The following is a 16,496-nucleotide window of genomic DNA, read 5'->3' as shown; positions in this document are numbered from 1 at the left end:
ATAAATGCCTATACTTAACTTTGGAATGGCTAAAATAGCATGATATAGCCCCTTTAAGCTAATATCTTAGGTTTACACATAATGACGACACAAATCCACATTTGTGACCAAGGATCACGAAACCAGAGTGGAGGTGAGCATGTGCTTTTGTTTGGGTCGCGTTAACGCAGTTGTGGCCGACCCGCACCACAGCAGGACCAGCTGTACACCGGACAAGAACAGTGTTTAACTTTAGTAACTTTTAAGTAACTTTATAGCTTACAAAAGCCCATAGTGCTAAAGGAAGAACACAAGGCTGTGAGGCTGCTGTAGGAGAGCTGCGATCAGTGCTGCTTGTAATAAACCATGCCTCAGTCAATCTCGTTTTTTTTTTTTTTTTAGCCTAAACGACGGCCTCTTGCCAGTGGCGCAGTTAAATAGCACAACAAGATGACGCCCTACGATGTGTTTGGAGCAGGGCTGTCCTTGCGCCAGGCGGAGGATCTGGCTCCTGATTTCCAATCATTTAAAGTGTATGTACTCTGTACAGTGGTCCCTCGTTTATTGCAGGGTTATGTTCTCAAAGTAACCAGCAATAAACGAAATCCACAACGTAATCAGCTTCATAAGATTTTTACATGTCACATGAGAGGCGTGGGGATGGAAACATCATAAGTTACGCTCGTCTCCACTGTACGGTTGTTCAAACTAAGAGACAATTGTAGCTACGACCAAAGTTTTATCGTAGCAGTTTCAGGCTTCAGAAGGCTTGTGTTTTGCTGAGGCGAGAGCCACATGCTAGCAGTGTTTATTTTTGCGGAAAAGTGCAGAGAAAGTACATGTGGACTCGGACCCGCTCATGCCCCTGCCTGTGCTGCAGTGACTCTGTGGCTATAAACGCTATAAAAAAAAGCATGCAAAATTGTACTAAAAATAAATCCACATCACAGCGAGGCCGCGAAAGGTGAACCGCGTTATAGTGAGGGAACACTGTATATATTATATATATACTCTTTCTGAACGGTGACCAATGAAGCTTATTTAACCTGGAAGACCTACCAGCTGCATTCCTTCATCACCTCATCACCAGCAGCTCACTCCAAACATCCAATCACGGACCCCGCTCAAGCCGCACCTTCACGACAGCCAATCACCGCAGCTGCTCATCCCCTCACCAGCCGCTCATCACTAAGGATCCCCTTTTAAGCTCCCTGGTCAATCACTCAGCCGTCTGCCAGCTGTGCTACGACCCTCCTCCACCCCTTTCTCCGCCTGGCTCCTCCTCGGCTCTGCTCGTCGTTGATTTGCCAACCCAGGTCTCTTCTACCACCACCAGGGTCCAGGCTCCGGGGAAGATCCTGGCCATCATTCATCAATGCCGTGCACTCCATTCGCTCAGTCTGCCGCCGGGGTCTGAGTCCCAATAACGATTCATGTTCGGTAATAAAACACTCATACCGTCATTCTGTTTCTGTGAGTCTTTTCAGGTTGTCAATACAATCTTCGGAAATGCGGCCATAAAGCCGGGTGCACAATGCGCGATTTTGGCCGTCTGCGACGAACGATCACTGATCGTGGGGTAAATTTTTGTAGGTTGTACAGTGAGAAAGGGACCAAGATTTAAAATAGAACTATTGTACGACCAAAGTGCGACCGACATCATCTGAAATTTTGGAACCAACTCGCTGCAGCCTTGCTCTCTCCTCACGTTCCCATGACAACACAAACTCTAAACCACCGCTACGGCTGACTCTGGAATACTTTACACTTCTGTGATGAAATATTTAGGAACCATTCTGAAACACACATCCCATAGACAACAGATGGTAAAAATCCAACTCTTGCAGTTTTCGGGACAATATGACTAAATCTGCAGTTGAAACTTTAAACTAACTGTACTTTTTACTTCCTCTTGAGTAATATCATTTTGAAGTCAGAGCCTGCTAAAGGTGTGTCCTCTTTAAAAACAATTTAAACCGGAGCTATTCCAGATGAATATAACTGCAGCAGTGTTATTTGTTGTGGGACAGATGGTAGAGAACCGTTGATGACCAAAATTATAGTTTGTCAATATTTGCTCAAACCAATAATCATTTCAGTAAGTCAGCCTCCTGGAAGAGGACTAGCTTGACACGCAATCATCTGAGAATGGTTTCCCAGCAACTTGTCATTTCTGCTGTCACAATCAATGGCTGCGGGAAAAACAAAATACCCAAAACAGTGGTAACTTTGAACCAAACAAAGCCACAAAGCAATCTAATTTGCAGCACAAAAACCCCAAGGCAAAACTTGAGAACAAAGGTTTGTTGAATCGGAAAGAAACAGCCCCAATAAAGTTACAGTTCCCTTTGTTTTATAAAGCGGTGCAGCACAAAAGGCAAGGCAAGTTTATTTATACCACGCATTTCATCCAAGGCAAAAGAGGGTATGCGAAATTACAATCAGGTTCAAGTTAAGACAAAGCACATACACAAAAACAAAGGTCTGTGGGAATCTAAACCATGCTCATAGGAAATATTATTGAGGAGACTATTGTTTTAGACTTAAAAAGAATAATTGCAATATACACCGTCATTGGCACAGCAATTCATTTGTTTGAGAAAATTGTCATTTTGGAGTGCTTCTTTTTTCGCTCATATACACCTGTGAGCCCCCTCCTGAAAACGCCACCTTAAAGAGGTGGAGGGGTTTGAGCACCCGAATGATCCTGGGAGCTCTGTTGACCCAACCAGAGGCACAAACCTCTCCCATGGCAAACAGGTCCTAGCTGACGGGTCAGACAAAGAGCGGTTCAGAAGCCCCTAATGAGAGATCAACAGGCCCGGTTAGAATCGTGAGGCCGACCTTCCGTGGACCCACCACCTGCAGGAGGAGCCATAGGGGTTGGTGCAATGTGATTTGGGCATTTCGAGCAGTTGCCCCCATGACCCGCCAACGGATAAGTGGAAGAAGATAATAATAATAATAATAATGCCTTACACTTGTAATGCGCTTTACAAGCCTGTATTAACAAGTTTCTCAAAGCGCTACATTGTCGTCATTATTCATTCACTCCATACTCGGTGGTGATAAGCTACTGTTGTAGCCACAGCTGCCCTGGGGTAAACTGACGGAAAGCGAGGCAACCAGTCTGCGCCATCGGCCCCTCCGACCACCACCAACCACTCACTCACACACCACATTCACCCCAGGCTTCCTGGTGTTACCAAACGGTCTCCCATCCAAGTACCGACCAGGCCCTTCCCTGCTTAGCTTCCAAGATCTGACGGGATTGGGCATAGCAAAGGCGGTATGGCCAAGATGGATAGATGGACATCTGGGAGCGCGTTTTCCCGAGATGTGACGTCATTGTCCCCAATTGGTATGTACTAATGTACTTTTCTCTTTATTTTGCATTTTCTAATTACTTTTTAGTGGCTGGATTAGTATTACAGATGCCCTGAAGCATGAAGCTGCTTAAGAATCGTCAGACTCTAGCTAGTTAGCGACATAAGCTGCTCGACTTGTAAGCACTGCAGACCCAGCGCTGTGGTACAATGAAGACGGCATTTAGTAGTTAAATCCAGCACATACTCTGATTGATGGAGTGTAGTTTGTAATACTGTAGCACAGCGGTTATTGCTCGTGCTTCACAGCAAGACGGTCCTGGGTTCTATTCCCACTAGGGACGGGGCCTTTCTGTGTGGAGTTTGCATGTTCTCCCCATGTCTGTGTAGGTTTCCTCCGGGTACTCCGGTTTCCCCTACCACTAAAAACATGTACAATAGGCCAGGATGAATGTGAGTGTGTTTGAGAGTGCGCATGGGGGACGAGGGATGGAAATTAGCCCAAGGCTACAATCCGGTGTGGCTTGTTTACATGCATGAGAGCCATGTATGTTCATTAACATGCACTGTCCCGACCAAATAAATAAAAAAAAGAAAGTAAGCTCTATGAGGAGTACTGTATTTCCACACTGAAAAAGTGATTTCATAAAGAGTGCAATTTTAAGGAGCCCTAGAAATTTCCTGTACAAGTACTCTATCAAATGGCGACGTGGAAACAGTAGCAGCAGCAACTCCCTCTCTTTTCTGTGAACTGCATTTGTGGTTTCTGTTCCACATTGTATCACTGGATACTTCTGTACGTCTTTGCCGTGTTTTTGTGGGGTTTGGTGGATTTGGAGTCCATAATGGTCCTGAAGAAAGCAGCTTTTTAAAAGCAAACAAACAGTTAGCTTATCAGCTATAAACCCATTTGAGATCTACATGCATTCTTCTGAGACACTGAAGAGGCACCAAGAGCCTCCACACCTGCAGCACAGTGGAGGCGTCACAAGAGGCACTACAGGAAACAAGGAAGGGACAAACAAGGAGGTATCCGGGTGAGACTCACAGCCAAGCCACACATACCTTCCATTGTTCTGGCTAGTGGACGTTCACTGGGGAATAAAACAGATTAACTGCTGAGCTCTTCCCAGAAAATGGTGAAAGACCAAGACAAGTGTTGTGGAGTAGAGGGAGCTGTGCAGGAGGGAGAGGAAGGAGAAGGAGCTGACAAGTGCAGGACACCACGCTCTGAAACAAGGACAAACCCAGGAGGCGCTGCATCGTTTCAGATGATCAGACGAGACTGAAGGCAGCCAGACAGGTTCCTCCGGGCGCTACCGTTTACCCGACCTCCAAAGACATGCCGGTTAGGTTGACCTTCAGTGGCAGGAGCTCAGAACACTATTTTGTTGTGCGTTTGGTCAATTTTGTTTACCTACCATGTTTCGAACTGACAACCTTTGGGTTTCTTGGCAACCATTTCATCAACTCACCCACTGCTAAATAAATGCCCAATAATAACTGTAAAAGTATAAATAACTTGTCACATTCCTCCAGGCCTCAAAGCGGTAACATTTTTATCTGAAACAACAGCTCTGTGTTTTAGTTCTGGCTAACAGTGGATTACAGCAGCCCCGAATCACACAGAACAAACTAAAGACACACACGCACACACACACAAACACACACACACACAAAAACAAGACAAGCCCTGTTCTCACGCACACACCAGGATTCGGCTGGTGCAAAGCCGTTGAAATCCTTAATGAGGGTCCGCGGAACACAAGAGAAGCCACAACCGGTGACAAAGCCAGGGGTCAGCGTGGCGTGTGTGTGTGTGTGTGTGTGTGTGTGTGTGTGTGTGTGTGTGTGTGTGTGTGTGTGTGTGTGTGTGTGTGTGTGTGTGTGTGTGTGTGTGTGTGGGGGAGATTGACTGTATACGGTAATGACCCATCCTTGTCATCGCTACACCCTGGCCGGAGAGAGCAGAGCCGTGTGACCACAAACACCAGGCTAATGAGAGTCCCCCACTGTTCCTGCATGATTGGTGCGATATCGGCGTGGGCAAATGCTACGCTAGCTGCCATTCGTTGGTGAACCAGAGGGGCTATTAGCACAAGAGGTACAAGCCATGCCCTGATGATGAAGTTTAATCTCACGTCGGACCAAATTAGAATTTACACTTGCCAGAGGAGCGAATGACATTTTTACCCGGGCCAGAATAATGTTCATGGATGACAGGAGCAAATGGGAATAGTAACAGACGGCATCTTTTGGAATTGCAAACAAAGAAGGGGAACAACTGAGCTTTCTCGAGCATTACTTTAATAAATGCTACATTTTGAATATATTTGTCAAGTAAATAAAGATACAGAGACATGGAGAGGAGCAAAGTGGTTCAACAGTCCATAAATATTGAAAATAAAAACAGACAATGCTGACCAGGAAGCTGCGTTAGCTTCCTGCTACATATGCTAAAATTAGCATCAACTGCCGCCTTTTGCTTCTACTGAAAGATTTGCTGTGAAAAAACATCCATATAGACCCAATTTTGGCTTGACTTTATTGGTGTGTACAAGGGGGCGTGGCCTAGCCGAGCGGGAAGATAATCTCTCATGGGAATCACCATTTTTCACCCTTTTTAGTCGTTTTCTGGCAGACGATAATCATATTTACCATATTTATCACCACGCCAATGAAGTCAAGTTCAGGTTTTATTTCCGTTCTTTGTTTTCCCCGTCTTGCTGCTTCAAACACTTCCAAAGATGCCATCTGTATCTACTCATAGAAGTGACTGGTTAGAATCATGCTAACGGTAAGCCCCACAACCCGCACAGTCATTTCCGGGTCTGGTCCAGCAGGCTTGAGTGAAAGCAGCGTATGGACACTTCTCATCTCATTCATTAGTTCAGCCGTTCATTAGTTGGACTCTTTATGCTTAACTATTAAATAGGGATGGGTACCGTTAAACGATACCTACTTGGAACCGACCGAAAAACTCTGGTTCCAAGTGGTGTCGTAAAGTTTTAAATCTTACGGTGCCACATTTTTTTTTAAACATCTGCGTCTGTAGACTCAAGTGTTGTCCTTACAGCGGCGTGATTAGTCATCCCTTGTCACGTGAATGAGGCTTAGTATACTTCACGGACAGGTGAAGTAATAGCTGAGTAATAGCTGAGGAAATTGAAGACATTCCTTTCTCTTCATGGAGTTTTCCATGAAGGGAAAGGTGGTTGCTGTAACAGTAGACAATGCAGCAAACATGGATATTGCAGTGAGGAAGATGAATGTTAAAAAGATTGGATGCTTTGCCCACACCCTGAATCTGGCAGCCCAAAAGATATAGAATATTTCCAGTGTGTAGAAGTGGGCTGGGCGACTAAGGGCTGTTGTTGTCTTGCTGAAAAGATCTAGTCTGGCCAAGCCAGTCCTCAAAGAGAAGCAGCAGCTCATGGGTGAGTTTGTTATTATTACATTGCTAAAATTCTCAAATTATTCAATTTTATCTAAAACATTTTCTGCTAATCTCGTACAGGCCTTCCTGAGCATTCTATTCTCCTCAATGTGAAAACGAGATGGAATGTATCTGATGGTAGAGCGCTTCATTGAGCAGTATCCTGCTATACAGGCTGCATTCATGGACCCACGCTTGAAAAAATCATTTGAGAAAGACAGGTATCAGAAAGCAGATATCAGATCTCATCACATCGATTAAAACTGAAAAAAAACAAAAAAACTATTTGATATATCGCATATTGTATTTTTTTCTTTTTGTAGACTTGATCGTATATCAGATGAGGATTTCCAGAAGGCAGAGGACTTCATTAAAGTCATGAAGACTTTAATGAAGACCTTTATACCTCAACAATATGTGTGTCGTCTGAAAGAAGCCCAACACTTGGCCAAATGCTGCCAATATTAAGTAAACTGAAGGCTCATTTCTCCAGTGAACTAAATGACTCTTTGTTCATTCAAAGCATAAAGGGCAAGGTTTGGGACTACCTCTCCAAGCAATACCAGGTGTGTGTTGTTAACTGTTTTGTCATTCTGTTCATAAAACCACATGCATACTTTTGGGAGAGATGCCCAAAAGGCTTTTCTGGAAGAAGCCATGGCTTTGGACCCTAGATTTAAGACCAAAGCGGAAGATCAACAATAGAGGAGGAGATCACAAAGAAACTTGATCGAGAAACCGCTAAGGTGAGCGATGCTGTGTCTTCTATTTTGTTAAATGATTCGATTTTTCTTTGTGTTACTACATTTAGTCATTGTTTTTAGAACACAACACAAGCATCAAATGTGGAAGAGGAAGATCCCACAGATCGGGGAGACACAATGCCAAAGGTGTGGATTAGGTAGATGTTTTTGTTGTTGTTTTATTAGAAGACTACTATATAATATGTATTGTTTAATTGTTTCCTACTTAGCGAACAAGGCTTTCAGCGAAGGAAGAATTGTTCTTTGAAGAGGATCAACAAATAGAAGTTGTTCCTGTGGTCCCTTCAACAGACAAGCTTATGGATGAGATAAAACTGTACAGAGGTCTTCCCTCATCCTTGTCTTCTGTCAACCCTGTGGCGTGGTGGTGGAATATGAAGGACACTCTGCCACCGGTCGAAAAAGTATCTATGTGTGCAAGCCTCTTCAACGCCATCAGAGCGCATTTTCGACAGCTGGAGATACCATAAGCCAGGAAAGGGCCCGTCGGCTTCCAGACAAAGCAGACATGCCCTTCTTTCATGTAGATAAAACTGTGATGACACTTTTCTGTCGGGCATTCATTGAAGCGACCCTAGCTTTTTGCCTGGTCGCCTGGTACGGGAGCTCTTCTGTTAGAAACAAAAACGCCTTGAATCGGCTGGTCAAGTGGTCAAGTAAAGTCAATGGCCTCAGACCAGTTTGGACTTTCTGCATGATAGACAGTTAGAGAGGACGGCACGGAGCATCGTAACAGACACAGAGCATCCTTTGCATTCAGAGTTTCGATTGCTTCCGTCTGGGCGTCGGTTTTTGATGCCAATAAGCCACAAAAAACGTTTTAAGAAAAGCTTTGTTCCCGCTGCCCTTTCCTTTATGAACAAGTCGGGATCAAATTGCCCCTGACACGGCTTTATTATCTTTGTTACTGTCAAGTGGCTTAAACTTCAGTGGTATCTGTACCAAAGGCACATCCTGTTAGTATCTGGAGCGCTTGCAAGTTTTATATTTAAATATGTGTGATGTTTTATCTTTTAATGTGTCGACTAGTTCTCAGAATTGCAAGACAGATTTACCCACGGGTACAAATAAATTAACCTAACCTAACCAAACCTAACCTATGCTCATATTTCTGAAAAAAAAGAAAAAAAACCTCCTGAGTTCACTTTATCCTCTAAACACAAATAATGGACATAATGTTTGACATTTGTATAGTAGTAGTATATTTTGTTTATTTATTTTTAAGTATATTTTGTTAAGTATTTCTGTTTTCAAAAGCATAGTTTTGCAATTGTTTGTTGAGCATTTTAAAAATATATATTCATATTTGTTTTAGGAAGGTTTTTGTTTTGATTGCACAGCTGTTTTACACAGTACGTTACAAGAAATCAGTGCAATGTTTACAATTGACATTTTAAACCTCTGATTGCACTTCTGATTATTATTGTTATTTAAAGTATTTTTCTTATTTTCAAACTTGTTGTTACTGTAATAACAGCAGAAAAGACGTACTGTTTGCATAAATTAAAGTTATTTTATTGTTTGCTGTTTGCACTAGAGACAAGGACGTTATGGTTTTGTTTTAAAGTCAGTATATGATTATATATTCTGCTTATTTTTTCTGTTTTTTTTATTTTTATATTCACGTAACCTTTGCTGTCATCCTAATTCTAGTAGTTGCTACCTTGTGTGAGTGTAGTGTTAGCTACAAACGTGCCAGCAGATGGCGCAATCGGGGGTTTAAAATACTGTGAAAATTCGCAAAGAAGTTTAACAAGGAAAAACATTTGCTAACTAACTTATGTTAAGATGAAGACGAGTGCAGAAGACAGTGCAGAAGATTATTAGACAGCCATGATCATAAGCTCTGAACCACCGTCTTTAGTCTTTGAAAGCATGGAGGACAACATGCTGCTGATTCAGTGTCCAAGTGGGCAAGCAGTTTTGAGTCAAACAAGAGACGCAGACCTAAGCGGGAATACCCCCCCCCCATAATTGACACTGGGGATGGTGCACTCAGGACGATGAGCAGTGTCAGGTTTGCTCCATACATAACGTTTTGCATTTGGGCCAAAAAGTTAAATTTTTGTCTCATCTGACCAAAGCTCCTTCGTCCACATGGAGCTGTGTCCTCCATATGACTTCTAGCAAACTTCAAACGGGATTTCTTATGGCCTCCTTTCAATAATGACTTTCTTCATTTCTTATGGCCTCCTTTCAATAATGACTTTCTTCTTCCACTCGTTCATGAAGGCCAGATTTTTGTAGAGTATGACTTATAGTTGTCCCATGTACAGATTCCTCCAGCTCAGCGGCAGGACTTCACGGCTCCTCCAGAGTTATCATGGGGCACTTGGTTGCATTTCTCACCAGTGCTTTCCTTGTTCAGTTTGTTAGTTTACGTGAACGGCCGTGTCTTGGTAAGTCTGCAGTGGTGCTTTACTCTTTCCATTTCTGAATGATGGATTGAACAGTTGCTCCGGGAGATGTTCAAATCTTGGGAAATCTTTGTATAACTTAACGCTGCTTTAAACTTCTCCACAGCTTTATCCCTGACCTCTCTGGTGCTCCTTGGCCTTCATTATGCTGTTCAGTGACCAACACACTCGGACCACAGCTCTGAGGGCCTAAAGGAACAGCTGAAATTATACTGAGAGTAGATTACACACAGGTGGCCTCTATTTAACCGTTAGGCCAAGGTGTGAACATTCTGGAGTCATTAGAAATGTTTTAAAGGCAATTTAATGCACTCAGAAAATGCTGTATGAATACTTATGCACGCCCCACTTTTCACTTTTCTATTTTTGGAAAAATAACGGAATCATGTAACATGTTGCTTTCACTTCACAGTTGTGTTACTTGTGTGTGAACGTTCAGTAAAAAAATCAAAATAAAATCTTTATGTTTAGGGTTGTAAACATGACAAAATGTGCAAAAGTTCAAGGTGTATGAATGCTTAAGAGAGGCACTGTATGTTCTTGAAATTGGTATCACAATATGCAAATTAGCAAAATATAGGTCATTTTTATATTCAGATTCAATCAGGGAGGGCAGCGAAAAAAGCACCGTTCAGGAACCGGCACCGAAAACTAGGTATCGTTTAAGTACTGGTATCGAAAAATATCGATACCTTACTATTATCAGACAAAACACAACATCTCCCAACTGAAAGAAAGTTAATTCAGGTGATTTAACGCACTCCTAGATACAGACGGCATCGCGTCATAGAAGGGGGCGTGGCTTCGCCAAGGGGGAAAACAGAATCTTTTGGGAAACTTTTTCAATTTCAATTAAATATTTCACTCTTTTTAGCCATTTTCTGGTGAAGTATAAACTAATTTATCACATACAAATAAAGTCAAGTCTAAATCGGGTCCATATGGTTACTTTCTCACAGCAGATTGTTCAGTAGAAGCAAAAAAACAGCAGTCATCTCGCTAGCCAGCGTTGCCATTAGCACGTTGCTAACATGTAGCATCATGCTAACATTCTCCGTTTTTTTTTAAAATGCATTTCTGGGCTGTTATACAACTTTGTTTTGAATAATTAGAGAAAGTTAAGATTTTCTTCAAATTGTTTTCACCCTTAACTGTTTTCAAACAGTTAAGTGTTTGAGATGCCGTGTGTATCTATGGTGAAAGCCTTGGTTTAACAGTTTTGCCCCACGGATCGATGACTGCATAAAACTTTTCTAAGGTATGTTGTCTTTGTACAACAGATTGAAGGCTAATTTGATCTATGCAGCTTGCATAAAATGCCTTTGGTTGTTGCTGCATTAGCCATTTGTTTATGTGTGCCTCTCTCTAATTATTACAGTGCTTTTTGAGTGATTTATATTTCAAACTTCACTCTGTGGTTTCCACCCACTTCTTGCAGCATGAACAAGATAAACAAACATGTGCTCCTTTGGCTTTGAAAACTCTTGTCCTTATCATTAATAATGCTGCTAGCTTTGCTTTCCCCCTCTATTTTATTGTTGTCACCAGAGAAAGGTAGAGCGGACACGGACATGTGTCTTGTTAGCAGTAAAGTGACACTTAAAGTTTTGCTATTGTTCATACGTGCTGAACTGGAACTGGAAATTGTGGAGCTGCCGTTAGCTCGATTCTATGGCCATGCACAGAGTCAATCCATGTGACATAATTGGTGGGCAGCTCGTAGAAGAACTACACAATCAGAAGCACTGCTTATTCACAAAGGACTAGTGATGCTTGATCAAATCAGCCACAGAAATGATCTGCCGATAATTGACTTCATGGTGTCATTCCAATAATCCAATAAGAAGCCCTGATAATGATCGAATCTAACAATCTAATCTGGCCCTTCAGCCTGGGCCTTTTTTTCACGAGCTCGGACTTCTGTACTGTGTTGGTTGAAAAGCATTCCAGCATCAAAAACAATGATGTAGCCATAACTTTTCCTTCATTCTTCAAAATCATACCTGTAGTTGTGTTTTGTTTCCTGCTCTTAAAATCAATACGTCAAGAAGTTAAAGTCCATTGAGTTTATCTTTGTAAAGCCCATACATTTTCTGATGTTTGTACCCTTTGGGCCTGATTTACTTAGCGTTTGCTCAAAACATGATAGTGTGTACTAGAGTGGAGGAATGGGACAATTTGTGCCATAATGCGCAAAATTTGAGGTGGAGACAATGACCAAAAGGACAAAATCGGGGATAAAAGCGGCCGAAATTAGTTTCCTTTGCAGGGTGGCTGGGCGCACCCTTTGAGATCGGGTGAGGAGCTCAGTTACCCGGGAGGAGCTCAGAGTAGAGTCAATGCTCCTTCACGGCAAAAGGAGCCAGCTGAGGTGGCTCGGGCATCTGTTTCGGATGCCTCCTGGTGTTCCAGGCATGTCCAAGTGGGAGGAGGTCTCATGTAAGGCCCAGGGCACGCTGGTGGGACTATGTCTCCGAGCTGGCCTGGTGTTGCCTCGGGGTCCCCCCAGAACAACTGGAGGAGGTGTGTGTGGATCGGGAAGTCTGGGCATCTCTGCTGAGACTGCTGCCTCCGCGACCGGACCCTGGATAAAGCGGAAGAGGATGGATGGATGGATGGATGGATGGATGGATGGATGGACAATGCAATGATATTGTTTGCGGTTGCTGTCGTATCTATCACAAATGTGAGGAGTAAAACTGCTAAAAATGTGTAAGTTTGAGAAGCAGGTGTAAACCTTTGTGCAGAATGATATATGATTATATATGTTATATGTACTGTATACCCCTCCTGGAACTGCCAGGTGTTTGAGCGCCCGAATGATCCTGGGAGCTCTGTTGTCGGGGGCTTCGTGCCCCTGGTAGGGTCTCCCATGGCAAACAGGTCCTAGGTGACGGGTCAGACAAAGAGCGGTTCAGAAGCCCCTTATGAGAGACCAACAGGCCCGTTTAATCGTGAGGCCGTCCTTCTGCACCAGCATTCAAAAGCTAGGAGCTTTTATCTTGCGAGCTACAGGCTAATGTTAAAAAATGATAATATACACATGTAAACAACTAAATATAATTTGAACAACTAACAGGACAATTCTCTTTAGTGCAGGCTCGTTCAAAACTTTGCGCTAGTTTTAATTTTAATTTTGTTAGCCTCAAGACAAAAACATCCACCGTTATGAACATGGAGGTTTCCTCCAGTGAAATCATTATGTCTCATGTAACATTTTTTAACCTGCTCCAGCCACATCCAAACCACTGTCATGTACCAAATCTTAAGCTATCACTTCATTTCTGTGGGACCCTGCTAATTTTGAATGGGAAGAGATAGCGGACAGGAAGGACAGCGCCTGGTTTACTGTTCAGTGCATAGAAACCATAAGAGCAGTAGCAGTTTTGCGCAGCCACTAGTCACACAGTAAACTCATTTGCATATTAGATTTGCAGCATTCTAAACACATCTATGAATCAAATAAGATGTATGACACCTAAATACAAATGTATTTATAACACAATCAAATTCAACCGGAAGAACAGCAAACATAAATGCATACACTGACTGAAAGATAGTTATTCCCTGTTCTCTTCCTCTCGTCGTCAGTAGTGATGTGACGTTCATGACCGAGCGGCTCTTTTGAACGGCTCTTTTAGGTGAACGGTTAGAACTGGATCTCAATTGTGAAAAGAGCCAGATCTTTTTTCAGTCAATTTGACCCAGAACTCCCCTGAACGAAAACAAGAATCAGCCAAACAACGGAGCAGGCGACACAAGTGAAAGCTTTCTGCACTAAAGTCAAAGCTAAATACACTGAAAATGAATTGTCAGGAAGCCTCTTTTTATTAGTTGCAGGATCAGACTCGGCCCCCAGTAAAGAGTCGTAAATCCCATCACTGTCAAATACTGAGCTAATCCTTTTATTTTGGCTTAAAATTGAGTGAATTGGCTAACTGCACCTTAACTCAATAAGGATGACTTCATCTGACGTTTATCGCATTTACCCACAGCCCGAACACGACCGGAGCCCACGGCGCTCTGCAGGAGACCGGCCGCTCCCCAACGGGACCAAAGAGGCATCCAAGAGTCCACGCGGTCACTTCTCTGGGCCATGGGACGAGTGTAAGGACTATTTTATATTAGTTTGATACAGAACCGAAGATACAGTATCTTAAGTCAAGACAAGAGCAAATACTTTATTATTATTATATTTAAAACGGGAATATAAATTATAAAGAGAGCAGATAAAAGACTTTCAGTGGTTTTATATCAGTGATTCCCAACTAGTGGGACATTTTTTTTTTTTTTAGAGAAATGTTCCATATGAAATGGCTTGGAAACACTACAGGACTCTGTTATTGGGCTGTTTATAATTGTAACTCCTGAATTAAAGGCATTTATTTATCCATCCATTTTCTGTCGGTTCCAGGAGAGGTAAGGGCATTTACAGCTTGTTTAATAAAAACCTGTGTAGGAAATACAATGTAATATACAATATATGATGAAAAATGTCACAGTTTGAACAGAAAAAATAGTGGACTTGAAATTAAAGATATAAACTTTTTCATTTATAAGAGCATTGGCCGCATGTGTCTGGATCCTGGACATTATGCCAAAAGGACCCTTGTCCTCAGGTAATGGTGGGTCCTGAAGCCGTACCATTTAAGAACCACTGGTTAATATGAGAAACCCGATCATAATCAGACTAATGCAATAATGTCTATCTATTATTATCTATTATAATGTCTAATCTATTATGTAAACTGGCTAATCTGATAAATTAATCCGATAACTAGCATTATGTGACACAAAAACTCAAATTCTCCAGCTGCACCTGGGCATTAGGGAAAGGCCACAAAGTCCTCAATCACGTGCATTCTACTGTGTTTAGTCCTGACTCTGGGACCAGGAGACCACGCCCTGATGTAAAGAATGAAAGGAAAGATAGAATAAAAATAATCAAAATAAACTAAATTATGGTGAATGGTCTCAACTTCTACAGCGCCTTTATCTTCATCAGGCCCAAAGCGCTTTAAAGGAAAGGAACCAGTCACCCATTCACACTCTAATTCATACACCAATGAACAGTGTGAACCTGCGGGAATTGGGATTTGAACCCCGACTTTCCAGCCACGAGACGACCCGCTACTGTCGCCCCAAACGAAAACAAAGAAAGAAAGAAAGAAAGCGAGGAAGGTAGGGATGTCACGGTAACCGGTGTAGCGGTAAACCCCGGTAAAAATTTTGACGGTGAAAATTACCGTCTTGTTTTGTGTTTTTAATATTATCTCGGTGAATAACCGCACCCGCGGTGTAGGCACGGTGAGCCTCACCAGCCACCGTCTCATCTGCTGCAGTTTCCGCGGCTAATGTCAAATATAAAGCTACAGGCATCAAAAAACTTAGATCAGTTTGGTGCTCAGTCTCCTGCACAGTTGCGCGCTGTGTCGGCGTAGCTTTGTTGTGCAGATGCATTAGCCGCTCCCGCTAGCTACGAAGTAAAAGCAGTTAAAGTTCACTTGTCGTAATATAAAGCCGTATAACTTTCACCTCAGTGTCAGCGCGATGTCTCATGCGGTTAATCGCCCTCAGTGGTGCGTCTGTTGGAGCGGGGTTAGTTTAATATAATAGATCCATGGGTTAGCGAGTAGACGAGCTACAGTCAGCCGGCGGATGCGGGCGGCTGTAGCGCTGCTCAGGTGAAGTGAGCGAGCGAGAGGGCGAGCGAGAGGGCGAGCGAGAGGGCGAGCGAGAGGGCGAGCGTGGGGCAGCGGGGCTCACTCAGCCTGAAGCCACGGGGAAATGGCATAATTGTATGTTATAGCAAGTAAGTTAGCGTTTTAGCTGGAATGCTGATGTGGGACTTTGGGTTGAAGGAGAATGTAACGAGTCGCCTCATAGTGCGGCTGCAGCGCCACCGCCAGTACATAAACATGTCGCGGATATCTCCGCACAATGGCACAATGCGTTACGGGGCTCCCGGTGGCAGATTGCAATAGATTCACTCTCGCCGCAGTATTAGGAATTTAATAATGATGGTATTTTCCCAAATCTGCAAAGTGAAAGCTCACTGGAAGGACAACAACAATGTTCCTGATATAGACGGTTTATCTTCGTTTCTGACGCTATAAATAGTACATGTAACACCCTCGAAACGATCAACAACACATCGTTAGAGTTCCTTTACTTTGATGTGAAAAGGCTTTGTCTGTATTTTTTTATGTAACAAGCACAGTTAAACTTTTTTGAAACTATTTCAGTTTGTGTAGGACTATCAATGCTTTCTGAACATATTAACACACATTTTAAAAAAATACCGCGATAATACCGAAAACCGTGATAATTTTGGTCACAATAACCGTGAGGTAAAATTTTCATACCGTGACAGCCCTAGAGGAAGGTAGAGTAGTGTAGAGTTGGTAGAGTGGGTCGTCTCATGATCGGACGGTTGGGGGTTCATCCTGCCTCCTGAAGATGTACGCTGTCGTTGTGTCCTTGGGCAAGACACTTCACCCACCTGGCCTCCAGTATCTGCGCACGCTGGTGCATGAATGAGAGTGTGAGTGAGTGAGTGGATCCTCGCTGTAAA

At 42.9% G+C, this 16,496-nt stretch overlaps 1 long non-coding RNA gene across 1 annotated transcript; it reads left to right on the top strand.

The window, feature by feature from the left end:
• The first annotated feature begins 6,459 nt into the window (after nt 1-6,459).
• On the top strand, nt 6,460-8,020 carry LOC306963694. Its single transcript, XR_013792919.1, has 6 exons — nt 6,460-6,742; nt 6,823-6,962; nt 7,065-7,309; nt 7,368-7,487; nt 7,566-7,631; nt 7,715-8,020. It is a non-coding gene; the product is annotated as an uncharacterized lncRNA (long non-coding RNA).
• The last annotated feature ends 8,476 nt before the right edge of the window (nt 8,021-16,496 follow it).

Source organism: Gobius niger, assembly GCF_951799975.1.
Source record: "Gobius niger genome assembly, chromosome: 5".
Classification (NCBI taxonomy): Eukaryota; Metazoa; Chordata; class Actinopteri; order Gobiiformes; family Gobiidae; genus Gobius; species Gobius niger.
Note: the sequence above shows the minus strand (reverse complement) of the source record. Positions and strands in the feature narration are given on the sequence as shown.